At 45.3% G+C, this 12,548-nt stretch overlaps 1 protein-coding gene across 5 annotated transcripts in view; it reads right to left on the minus strand.

Moving 5' to 3' along the window:
* The window catches only part of FAM168A (family with sequence similarity 168 member A), a 218,205-nt gene extending 205,929 nt beyond the window's left edge, over nucleotides 1-12,276 (minus strand). For 2 of the 5 annotated variants that reach the window (XM_054829249.1, XM_054829259.1), the window contains exon 1: nucleotides 12,086-12,274. The gene's annotated coding sequence lies outside the window, so the exon portion shown is untranslated. Of the gene's footprint in view, nucleotides 1-8,421; nucleotides 8,656-12,085 lie in introns of those variants that run through there. The other 3 variants (XM_054829276.1, XM_054829285.1, XM_054829268.1) reach the window with 3 other exon arrangements.
* Between the last annotated feature and the right edge of the window lie 272 nt (nucleotides 12,277-12,548).

Consider the following 12,548-nt stretch of genomic DNA (forward strand, 5'->3'; position numbering starts at 1 on the left):
GCAATGTACCCCTACAAAGAGGAGGAAAAAAAGGCTCACCTCTCTGACGGTTATCAGTACCGCCAAAGAACTGAATTTCCAGGACAACTCAGCAGTAACTCGGTGTGTTATAACGGGAGAAGCCCAGGAGAAGGTTCTGGGAAGCACCAAGACAGGGAGCAGGGTACGTGACTCCACAGGCACATCAAGGGCCGGCGGGGAAAGATGCGGGGTTACGGAGGAGACGAGAGAGGTACAGAAACTCTCATGCAGCAAGTAATTACAGGGGATTAGTTTCCCAAAATGCTAGGTGACAATTTATAACACAAAGTAACTATTTTGGACCTCATTAAAACCAATAAAGCTGCAGTAACCACTGGACTGGAAGTCTTGACAGCGGAGAAAAAGAACAGACTCGCATTTAAATATATCTAGGTCTAGTAATTCAATCATGATTGCAAAATGTCTTGATTTAAATAATTGATTTTAACGTGTATGACGTTTCTACTTTTCAGTTATGATCTTAATGAAATATCAACGTAACGAAAATAGGCATCACTTAAGATGTTGATTTTTCACAAATATAACTTAGCAAAGGAAAAATTAAGGAATTTGCATACAGATGATCCACTTATATTCACTCACAAAGTTTCAAAGTGATTTTGGGATCAAAAAGGAAATAGCTACAGAGTTTGGAAAAGCTTCTAAAGCAAATTAAGAGATTTAGCTCCCCTCGCAATCAATGGGAAGATACTAGAAAAATTATTAAGGAACCTATCTAAAAGCAACTACAGGATAAAGAAAAAAATGATACAACACGGATGCATCAAGATCAAATTGTGTCAAACCAAAATAGCCTGGTGAAACTCAATAAAGACAAGTGCGAGAGCAGCGGATGCTGCGCAGGTGGATAATAACCAGCTAGGCTGCTGGATGAGAGAAAATAACCTAGAGGGTATATTGGATCACAAATGAATGTAAGTCAACAACACGATGGATTTGAAAAAAAAAAAAAAAAGGCATCTCAGATTGTTTTAATAGAGCACCACGTGGAAAATAGCATTACTTCATTTTATACAACGTTGACAAGGCCACGGAGTACCGAGTCCGTGTATGGAAGGAAGTAAACACATCAGAGTACCGTGGAAAGCTGCAAAAATAATAAAGCGATTTGGAAACAATATGATCCACAAGAACAGATTAAAGGACCTTGTTCAGCCTGGAGGAAAGAAAACTGAAGGAGAATGTAACACGCTCCCATCGGTGACAACGGAGACAAGGAGATGGGTTATTTTGCACGTCCTCTGGAGTGAAGAAAAATCTCTTAATTTGCCAGAGATACAAGATATTGGAGAAGCTTTTAACTAAATTGGTTAAGCACCCACTACCAGCTACATAAGGAGGCTGGGTACCTCCTAAACTGGAAGATTTTAAGGAAAAATTAGAAAAATATTTGTCAGGGATGCTCTAGAGACACTTTATCTTGCCTCAAGGAGGTGACTGGACTGGAGAGTCTCCCAAGCTCTCTACCAGCTCTGCGTTTCCGTAAGGAAAGGAGCCTCAGAGGACCAGGTTGTTCAACCTGAGAGTCTTCAAAGAGTCCTCCACCATTTCTGAGACCCCGAGGGTTTAATTTCAATATTTTTTTGGAACGCAGGAGAAAATTTGGAAGACAAACATTTCTAACACGACATCAGGAGAGGGCAAAAAGATGACCCAAGGAACTATCAATCAGTTAGCCAGACATCAGCTCTGGATAAAATAACAGAATACTGAATCAGATTTGATCTGGACTTAAAAAGGACAGGAACAAAATTAATGACAATCAACCCAATGTCATGGAAAATAGGCCTTGTCAAACAAAGCTGATTTCATTCCTAGATGAGATTCAAAATCAGGTTGATAAAGGTAACTGCTGTGATTTAACAGGCAAACTTTTGTTGAGCATGACATCTTGATTAAAAAATTACCACTATACTATGTCAACAAAGCATGCTAAACAGATTTAGAGTTGGCCAACTGACAGATGACTAAAAGCAGTCATCCGTGGAAAATCACTGTCAACAAAGTTAGCTGTAGTAGGGTTCTGCTGGGCTTGATACAGAGTCCATTACGATTCAAGAGGTCTGCTATAGATCTGGAAATTAATATAATCATGGACAAGATTTGTGAATGGTGCTCTGGATGGCAGATGAAGAGAACAGGCCGACGACACACAGCAATTGGGACTGCAAAGGCCACTCAAAGTAGATTTCAATACAACCAAATGCAAGGTATTACATCTAGGAAACAAATTCTGAAAGCCAGAGACCCTGAAACGCAATCTGAGGTACTACCAGGCCAGAAACCGCTCAACACTTCCTGGCTCAATGCCACATGTTTTAACTTACCCAAAATAAAAGCTGAAAGACCACTCCGTTATGGAATTATGAGTTCCCTCCAATGGGAAAAGTTATTGGCTATCAAAGACCTTTTAATTTAGCCAAGAAAAGGCTTTTGGAAGCAATAGTTGGAAACTAATTCAAATTAGACCTAAATTTTTTAATCAGAGAGGGTAGCTAATTGCTGAAAATATATAAAGAGTAATGGTGGATTCTTCATTACTTGAGATCTTCAAACTAAGACTGACTGTCCTGGTAGAAGGTAAACAGTAGCCCGAAATAAACAGCCATTAGGCTCCTTTTCCAGGGAAAAATCTGTGCAGTGTCAGCAAGAAATCTCCAGGCTCTGTTCTTCCATGGTGAAAACAGAGATAGTACATCTACAAACAAGGATCTTGCAAGGCTTAACCCAGGGAGGTCTGCAAAGACCTTCCAAGAATCTTGGACAGAAGCAACCTTAATGGTATATACAGCTGCAGGTCACTGTGACAGAGGCAGCATCAGAAAGGAAAGGGGTTATCTCTTGGACCACCGTCGCAGCGGTGGCACGGAAGAGAGGGAGAGGACAACATGATTCGTGTTGGACACTTTGTTAAATGGCAATCCAAAAGCAACCAAGAACTCTGAGGGGTTTATGCCTTTTCTTCAGAAGTTGTTTGTAACACAAAATGAGGGCTTTGATTCGCAAACCAGCAAAAACTCTAGTTAAGACCAATCTGCTGTAAAACACTCCAACATCATTTTACAAAGCCTAAAGCAATTTAAGACATTATTTCTTGACTGTAACACTAACTCATAGGTAAAAATCAAACTCCAGGAATCAAGAAAGAAAAGCTAAAACGCAGATGAGAACAGACGCGATACCACGTTTATCTACTGAGCCCACCAACATAAGTCTACTACCACAGAAGTAGCCAACCCAAACCAGTATCTTCTCTACAACTTTGATTTGTGTGCATGTGTGTTATAGACAGACAGTGAAAAAAACCTGATGGAAAGAAATATTTTCTTGAGCTTCCAAATAAGATCAGTCCATATTCAGAAGATTCTAGCTAGCTGCCCAGTTCAACAGCTGGGATTTGGATGTTACAGTAAAGGAAAATAAATAATTTCTCAAATTTATGGCATTGCATTTGAAGACTTCAAAAATTCTGTTGTGAATGTAAGTTAAATCAAGAGCAAACTTGAGCTTTAAGCAATTTTCCTTGCATCGGTTTCACCTCTCCCTTGCACCACGATAAGAGCAAGGATGACCAACAGAAGAGCTTTTTGGTGACTCTGCTCTCGTGGCCAAGAGACCGCCCTCTGAACATGGCACTGGCCACTCTAGGACAAGAGTAGGGCACGCGTAAGGTAAGTCGGATTTCCTCCTCCAAACATCCACAAGGCCAAATGGAAACCTCACTCTAGCTGCCTATACCACACAACGTTGAACCTGAAAAACATGTGGAATGCTGTAGTTTTTGCAAAAGCCATTAAGTCTCATTAAGTTATGACATACACAGGAAACTGAAGAAAACTATTTGCAGAATAAACTACTACAGAATAAATGATCACATGGGGACCTATTCCAAAGTAATTGCACTTCAAATGCTCACAAGCTTAATTCGAAATACTTTTCAATGGGGACAAGTCCTTAGAGTCTGCCTGTCCGCATAGACACTACATTCATCTTGGTTGAAAAATCTTCAGCAACTATAACGAGTGATCTTACTTTGTCCACCTAAATGGCAGGAGAAGATCAAACATGCTTCGAGGCTTCCTTCAGTTAGGACCAAGTACCTCTAGAAACAGATTAAGGAGAGTAGCACCCATCTAGGGACAATGGGACATTTAAGCGAGTTGTTTTCCAGAGATCATCTCCAACTCTGTTTGGTCAATAATGCAAAACAAGATGTCTCATATGTAAAAAAAAAAATATATATATATACACACACACACATATGCACATGCAGAATGCCATTAAGTCCAAAGTCTTGCATGGACCAGCATGACCCCCAGAACAGGAACATATTTATCTGTTGGGACTGCGGAGAGTCTTAGGAGTTTGTTACGAATAACCACATAAACCCCCTTGTCCATTAAAAAAACAAGTTGTCATCTCTTACAAATTCAAGTATGAAGAACTAAAAGGGAAATGGGGAAAAAGCACACTGTGCTCAAAACTTCTTACTTGTCTTCGGGATGTATGTCCAACATCAAAATGATAAAATCCACATGTTATCAAGTTTAGAGAGTTGGGTATCTAATGCCAAAGAAAGCAAAAGCCCAAATACTGCGCTTTAATTCCTGGCAGATAAACTAAAGAGTCTGATGCCATAAAAGAGCCAGATCTTTCTGATTAAGTTGAACAGCAAATTAGAAGCAAGAAAAAAAACCCCGCAGAACTCGAGATGTTAGGGTCTATTTTAACTTTTGCTGCAGCCTGAGATCTTTATCCATTTTATCAAAGAATTAGACATGCCTAGCAGGCACGATGGCATCTATTCTTTTCTTGCCAGTTTAGTACTTTTCCTCTCATAAAATACTCTAAGCTTGTCTTCAATAATCCTCCTGAATCTCTAACCCTTGCTAAGACAAGGAAGGTAAAAATGTTCAGCCTACAAATACACTTCAGCATTAATCTTCCTATTTAAAAAGTTATCATACGAAAGCTATGATAAACCCCATTTTTCTGCTCTGACTTTTACTTTTCGTGCCTTCCAGTTCTCCAGGTGACTGTTTTGCTCCAAGAGAGGAAGGAAAGCCAGGGAAAAGTGCACCCAAATAAAAACAGCATCTCCAGAGGACAGGAACGTGTTTTTTCAGCTTTTACAAATCGATAACCTCCCAAATGGTTTGCTGGAGAGCGTCAACAGGCCCATATTTTTTCCTTTCAGAAAGCACACAGTCACTTGAAATTCCTTTGCAGCGCTCCAGGTTTTCAGCACATCCATAGTAAACAAAACTCAGAGGAACTTTTTAAAAATTATTCAAGTCACACTCGCACTGTGAGGAACCCATTATCCTCAACAGAACCTTGTTCCCTATACAGTTCTTTGAAAAATAAAGTATTATACCATGAATATCATCATAATCATCACTTCCCTACAGAGTTCCAGCAGGAAAGAAGGAAGAAATATTAGGTTTACTTCAATACAAGCAGGATGAACCATGTCATCTGCTTTCAGACTGAGAGGCAGAAAAATAGATAAATAACAAAATGCTCATATTTGAGTGAAGTTATATATTAAAATTCTATCTGGAAGTGGATTTGTGTATTGATGTTCCTGTTTGGAGCCCAAACAAAAAAAAAAATGGCCTGGTTCCCAAAAGCTGCTTCATACTCAAGAGCTTCCACAAATTTGAGAAGATCTGCAAATGCTGGATATATTTGAAGAGCTGGATCTTCCTTGACTGGGATCTTAATTATGGGTCTAGGATTCTTGCTTCAGACACCCATCGCAAAGTACGCCTGCCTCTCAACAAAAGAAAAGCCTGAAAATTCACAACTCTTCCTGTTGTTACCCATTCAAACCAACAGGTAAATAAACACGAAATCCCATGTCAAGATTATCCACCCAACAAAGCAAAGCATCAATATATCAGAGCACAACAATACAAAATATATGTCCTATACATGCTAAGGCCTGTGGAGGACAGGGAGGTGATTCGAGACCGCCAGCATGGCTTCACCAAGGGCAAGTCCTGCCTGACCAAGCTAGTGGTCTTCTGTGATGGAGTGACTACATCAGTGGACAAGGGAAGAGCTACAGATGTCATCTATCTGGCCTTCTGTAAGGCCTTTGACACAGTCTCCCACAACATCCTTCTCTCTCAGTTGGAGAGACATGGATTTGATGGGTGGACTGTTTGGTGGATGAAGAATTGGTTGGATGGTCACATCCAGAGGCTAGTGGTCAATGGCTCAATGTCCAGGTGGAGATCAGTGACAAGTGGTGTCCCCAATGGTCCATACTGGGACCAGTACTGCTTAATATCTTCATCAATGACATAGACAGTGGGATTGAGTGCAAGCAAGTTTGCAGATGACGCCAAGCTGAGTGGTGCGGTTGACATGCCTGAGGGATGGGATGCCATCTAGAGGGACCTGGACAAGCTCGAGAAGTGGGCTCATGTGAACCACATGAGGTTCGACAAGGCCAAAGTGCAAGGTTCTGCACCTGGGTCAGGGCAACTCGACAGGCTAGGGATGAAGGGATTGAGAGTAGCCCCGCGGACAAGGACTTGGGGCTACTGGTAGATGAAAAGCTGGGCATGACCAAGCAACATGCGCTTGCAGCCCAGAAAGCCAACCGTGTCCTGGGCTGCATCACCAGCACCGTGACCAGCAGATCAAGGGAGGGGATTCTGCCCCTCTGCTCCACTCTGGTGAGACCCCCCTGCAGTGCTGCGTCCAGCTCGGGGGTCCCCAGCACAAGAAGGACATGGAGCTGTTGGAGCGAGGGCCAGAGGAGGCCACGGAGATGATGCGAGGGCTGGAGCACCTCTGCTCTGGAGACAGGCTGAGAGAGTTGGGCTTGTTCAGCCTGGAGAAGAGAAGGCTGCGGGGAGACCTTAGAGCCCCTTCCAGTCCCCAAAGGGGCTCCAGGAAAGCTGGAGAGGGGCTGGTGACAAGGGCAGGGAGTGACAGGCCAAGGGGAATGGCCTGAAGCTGCAGGAGGGGAGATGGAGATGAGATGTGAGGCAGAAATCCTTCCCTGTGAGGGTGCTGAGGCCCTGGCACAGGTTGCCCCGAGAAGCTGTGGCTGCCCCTGGCTCCCTGGCAGTGTTCAAGGCCAGGTTGGATGGGGCTTTGGGCAAGCTGGGCTAGTGGAGGGTGTCCCTGCCCATGGCAGGGGGGGTTGGAACTAAATGGTCTTTGAGGTCCCTTCCAACCCAAACCATTCTGTGATTCTATGATTTTATGTGGCTCCAAAATCAGCAAGACAAACAAGCACGCACTTCCTATTGACTTTTACATGAAGGCCATCAACCACCACCCACGTAATTCTTCCAAGCTCTTCTCCACCTGCTCAAAACTTCTCCCAAACTCCCTCCCACAGCCCCTATCTCTTGGTTTGGCGAAGGACCACATGTGCTCCAGCTACGCATGACCTAACCGGCCAGCGAGATGCTGTCTCCTGGAAAAATAAGGGGAACTGTTATGAACCCTGTTCCCTGGGTGGAATCACTGATTTTATTCTCTCCCCTCTGCCCAGCAGTCAACTTTCTCAAAACTTTTAACAAAAAAATAAATAAAGCTAGATTGTCTTCTACATCTATGGCCCTTTGAAATCTGGATCAAAGTGCCAAAGGGGGCGCAGAATTACTGGTGGGCAGGTAGATAATGCGATCACATCATCCTTACTTCCTCAAGAAATTGGGTTTACACAAATTTGCATAAATAAACATAGCACTGCCACTGACATTTTCCTCTCAGATTTAGTGATCTCAATGTTTTCAACACAAAAATAGAAACAGAATGATTCAATTGAGTGGAAGGAACAAGAAGGTAACACAATTTAGACACCTCTGGAGAACGGCATCCCTTCAACTGGCAGGTAGCCGAGTCACACGGAAATAATTCTTGAAAATTTATTCCCAGTTCTAAAAAGTGACAGATTAAGAGCCAATATTTTTTAATTCAAAGAGTTAAAAGACCGTCACCAGGCAAAAAATGGATAGGTGGATTTTATTTATTGTCACTGAAACAAAAATCTTCATCTATTTATCGAAGAGATGCACAACAGCATACAAGAATCCAGTAACATCGGATGGGACTTATCGATTGGCACTTGGAATCAGCAAAAAAATGCTGTTTATGTAGTTTGGAAAAATATTGTGGAATACGACGAGAACACTTGTCTCATTCAATCATTTTAGATCAAATATGGATGGACTGAACATGATGACTTACAGATTTTAAGCAGCAAAATTGAGTCTAATTGATTAGAAAGATCATGGTACATTAAGAAACAAGACCAACGTGAACAGTTACGAACCTCTCCTTCGCAGCCAGCTTCTCAGACACACGATCTCACCCGCAAATAAATCAAAGACAGCGCTGTACAAAAATTACCTTGTTTGCACTTTGAAAGCGATGCAAGAGTCGCTCCTCCCCAAGCACGTTGATTAACAACACAGTTCTCTAGGGGATGCTTCAAATACTTCTTTGTCGTATCAGCGTTGGGAGGAAGAGATTGGCAGGACATCGCACGTCTCTCGCCTTGTGACGAGGGTCAGCCCGAGCACCTCCACGGCACGAGGAGATGGGGCTCAACCATCCACAGCCGCCCGAGAAAAAGCTACAGCTGAGCGGAGCACGTCAGCAAGCGCGAGGGGAGCTAATTCAGGATCAAAATGCCGCAGTTTGAGGAGAGACTTTATGGATTGCAGAGGAAACAGAAAGTACACAGAGCACTTGTGCTGCGGAAAGGGAAATCGGGGGCCTCTGCAGATACAATCAAGCCCAAAAGGCATGACTGGAAGACAAATGAAGATCATAATCTCAGCTGAAGGAAAGAGTGAGCTCAGAAAGGAAGATATAAAAGTTGTATTTCCCTTTTGACAGCCTCATCAACTGCTACCAACCGCTTGAGAGCTGGAAATCGGCAGAGTTCCTGGGTGGAAACATGGAGGCTTCTAACTACCAGAGGATAAAGGTCTGAAACACTCCTCTGCCAGAGGCAGCAGCAGAAAAACACCCGGGTTTAAAACAAGATTGAATTATGTTTTCCACAGTTGCTGGCTGTCACGGACTTGGTGACCCAGGAGCTCCATCCTATCTGCGAACGTCCCACTTCCCAGGAAAGGAGATCAGTGCCAACCTCACGGCGGTCGCCTTTGAAAACTTACCAAACGCGGACACTAACCTGGATTAAACACACGCTTCCCTTGCCTAAAGTGGCTGCATTTGCACCTACGCATCCAAACCGAGGTTCACAAGCTCTTCTAGACAGATCAGATAATTAAATTTAGACTCAATTTAATTACAATTTTAATTATGCTTTCAGTTGAAGTACTGACAGCCTTTCACAGAAATGTTTCACTTGCCTGAGAAATGCTTCCAGGAGCACCAAGAGCAGTATCACCTTTCTCTCCTGGTTTTCCCCGTTATCCGTGTGGTATGTTACCGATATAGGGGAAAAAACTGCAAAGAGGGGGTTTAAAAATCCCTAAATAATTCACCTACTGCAATGCAGACTTATCATCGAATCTGACCAAGAGATGAATATCACCTAAGATCAGAAAGGACTTCTACAGTATGTCCTCCCTAAATGACCATACCCCATAGTTATTTCACATTATTTTTGATGCAATATGGGTGTATGATTTAGGTTTCTCACTCCAAGCAATATTTCCTATTACTGAAGAAATTCAAAACACCTTCACAGCACAGTCATTTTGCTTTCAATCCCTTTGTTCCCAAAGGAGAAGGGTTATATATCTACCACTCCAAAAAAGTGTGTCTTTACTAACAGCCAAGAATTTTAATCAACCAAAGAGTACACAAAAAAACCCCCATATATCGGAACAGAATCTGAAATACTTAGCACACATGCATTAAAATGAAAGGCCACTACGAGCACATCATTTGGTAGAGAGACATCCACTCTGAAAAATGCGAACATTTACTTCGGTTAAAAAAAAAAAAAAAAGTTAAGATGCATAACTAGGTAAGTTGATATTTGTAACTTCCACGACAAAAGTTAATCAGATGTAATACATATTTCGTCCAAAAAATACATGCTAACTGCTACCAGTCCTTTGAATGACTACATATATGTAGCAAGAATAACTATTCAGACCATAGTTGTTGGGGAGGGGTTATGTACTCAACCATAAAGATCAAGAGAATCCATGAAACAGTTAAAATTCAAAATCAAAATCCGAAAGAACTAAAAAAAAAAAAAAAAGCATTTGGCCTCTGAGTACTAATTTCCTTTTTCTTTACATTGCACAACATCACTCCTCAATTTGAGTTCTAATCAACAACCACTTCACAGTTAACATTTCATGAAATAACGCGGTTGATGCAATCAAGTCCAGCAAAATGTTTCCCTAAAGATGTTTCCATCATTCGCATTCCTTTAAAAAAAAAAAAAAAAAAAAACAAAAACCAACTCTAGCTTCCTCCATCGCTATTTAACAGCAAGAATAAACACACCACTGCATCTTAAATCATATTTTGATTAAAACATAAATAGAATCACTTGGGGTTCCTTTCTGGTTAGTACAACATGTCTTTGTCCAGGAGAGGGGGGAAAAAAAAAACTCAACCTGCTCATTTTTCTACATTTGACAGCATTCAGCACTACATGAATGTCTCCTGAATGAAATTCAGTCTATGGAAATACAAGCCATAACCTGAAAGCTTATCATCACGGGGTGTGTGTGTGTGTGGGGGGGGAAACCCCAAAAATCCCACACAGTACAAAACCTTTTTTTGATAATCAATATTTATTTCATTTCCATATTTCAAGGCGTCTCGGTTTTCTATAAAGGACTGAAGCTAAGCACCTTTTTGGCATTATTAACCCGCAATATAGCCATGGACTTCATTGCCCTGAAAACCACAACGCCAACAACAAAGTATTCAAGCAATTGTTACCAAATAAAAAAAAAAAATAATAATCACCCCTTTCACAAATATACTCGAATATTTAAAGAGAAAAAAAAATAACGCCGCCTTACATTTCACAACCTTGCGCGCTCTGCTTTCAGGCTACAGATCTTGCACGCTGACATCCCCCTTCTCATCAAAATTGGGCCATTTTTAAACACACACCCCCCCCAGCAAAAGGGAGCGGGACGAGGGAGACGGACGCAACTTGGCCTTTCCCATCCCATAAAGTTGCTGGCGGGCTCGTTAATATTCCCTATATCGCTCCCGCCGTCGTCGTCCCCGCGTGCCCCTCTCAATAATTTTCGGTGGGTACGCCGTGAAGCGGCGGTATCCCCCATCTCTGGGGTGTACCCGCGTCCCCCAGCCCCACACCGACATCCCCTGAGGGTTGAAAGCTGGACACGCAGAAGAAAATCCCCTGTGAGCTCGGTCACTCCATTTCCCTTCTTCCAGACGAAGAGAAGAAGGTGAAACTTGGCTCGGACCCGGCGGTGGTGGCTCCTCGGCGGGCTCCCCCTGGACCCAACGCCCCAAAGGGCGGCTGGTGAGGTGACCCCAGGCTCCCCCTGACCATCGCCGTGTCCCCCACGCCCAAACCTGGGGGCATCGAGCCCGCTCCTTCCCCGTGGGGCTGAAGGCAAACCCCGCCACAGAGGCTGGGGGGGGGGACGACACCCCGGGCTCCGGGAGAGGGGGGGGAACACAACAGGCCCCGGGGGGGACACGGACACAACAGGCTCCGGGGGCCGGGTCTCACCCTCCCCAGGGCGGTGGTCTCCCCTCACACCGACTCGGGCTCTCCTCCTGCCACGCGTGACCCTCACCCTCGATGGGGCCACGCAAAGCCCCGTACTGAGAGGATGCTCCCCCCCCCCTCCACACGCCATCGCCGGTCCCGGCCGCGTCCCCTCCGGGAAAGCGGGGGGACGACTCGCAGCTGACCCCCCCCCCCTCCTCCGCGGTCCCCTCACACACCCCCCTCCTCCCCGCCGCTGTCACCCGCCGCCTCACACACACACACACCTCCCCCGTCCGCAGCCCCCCCTCAGCGCCGCCGCTGCCGGTCGCCCTCCGGGGGTCCGTCCCGTCCCCCCCCCCCCCCCGCCCGCCGCCTCACCTGCGGCTGCTCGGGCGGCGGCGGCGTCCCCTCTGCCGGTGCGGCGGCGGCAGCGCGCTCCCCCTCCTCCCGCTGCCTGCTCGGCGGCTCCTGCCTCTGCCCGCAGCCGCCAGCCGGTGGGGGAGGGGGCGGCGGCGGCGGGCGGGGGGGGTGGAGGGGGGGGAGTACCACCAGCGGGACCGTTACAGGCGCCGCGAGGACTACCGCTCCCGGCATGCCCCGCGCGCCGCCGCCGCGGCTGGGCGCCGGGCGGTCGCCGCAGAGCACGCTGGGTAATGTAGTCCGTGCGACGGGTGGGGAGGGAGACTGGGCCCGGGCGGGCGCGGGGCGTGCTGGGAGGCGTAGTGCAGGCGCGCTGCCTGCTGGGAGCTGTAGTGCGGCGGGGCCTTGCGGGGCGGGGCAGCAAGGCGTGACGGGAGTTGTAGTACGGCGGGGCATGACGGGAGCTGTAGTATGGTGGGGC

Source organism: Grus americana, chromosome 1, assembly GCF_028858705.1.
Source record: "Grus americana isolate bGruAme1 chromosome 1, bGruAme1.mat, whole genome shotgun sequence".
NCBI lineage: Eukaryota > Metazoa > Chordata > Aves > Gruiformes > Gruidae > Grus > Grus americana.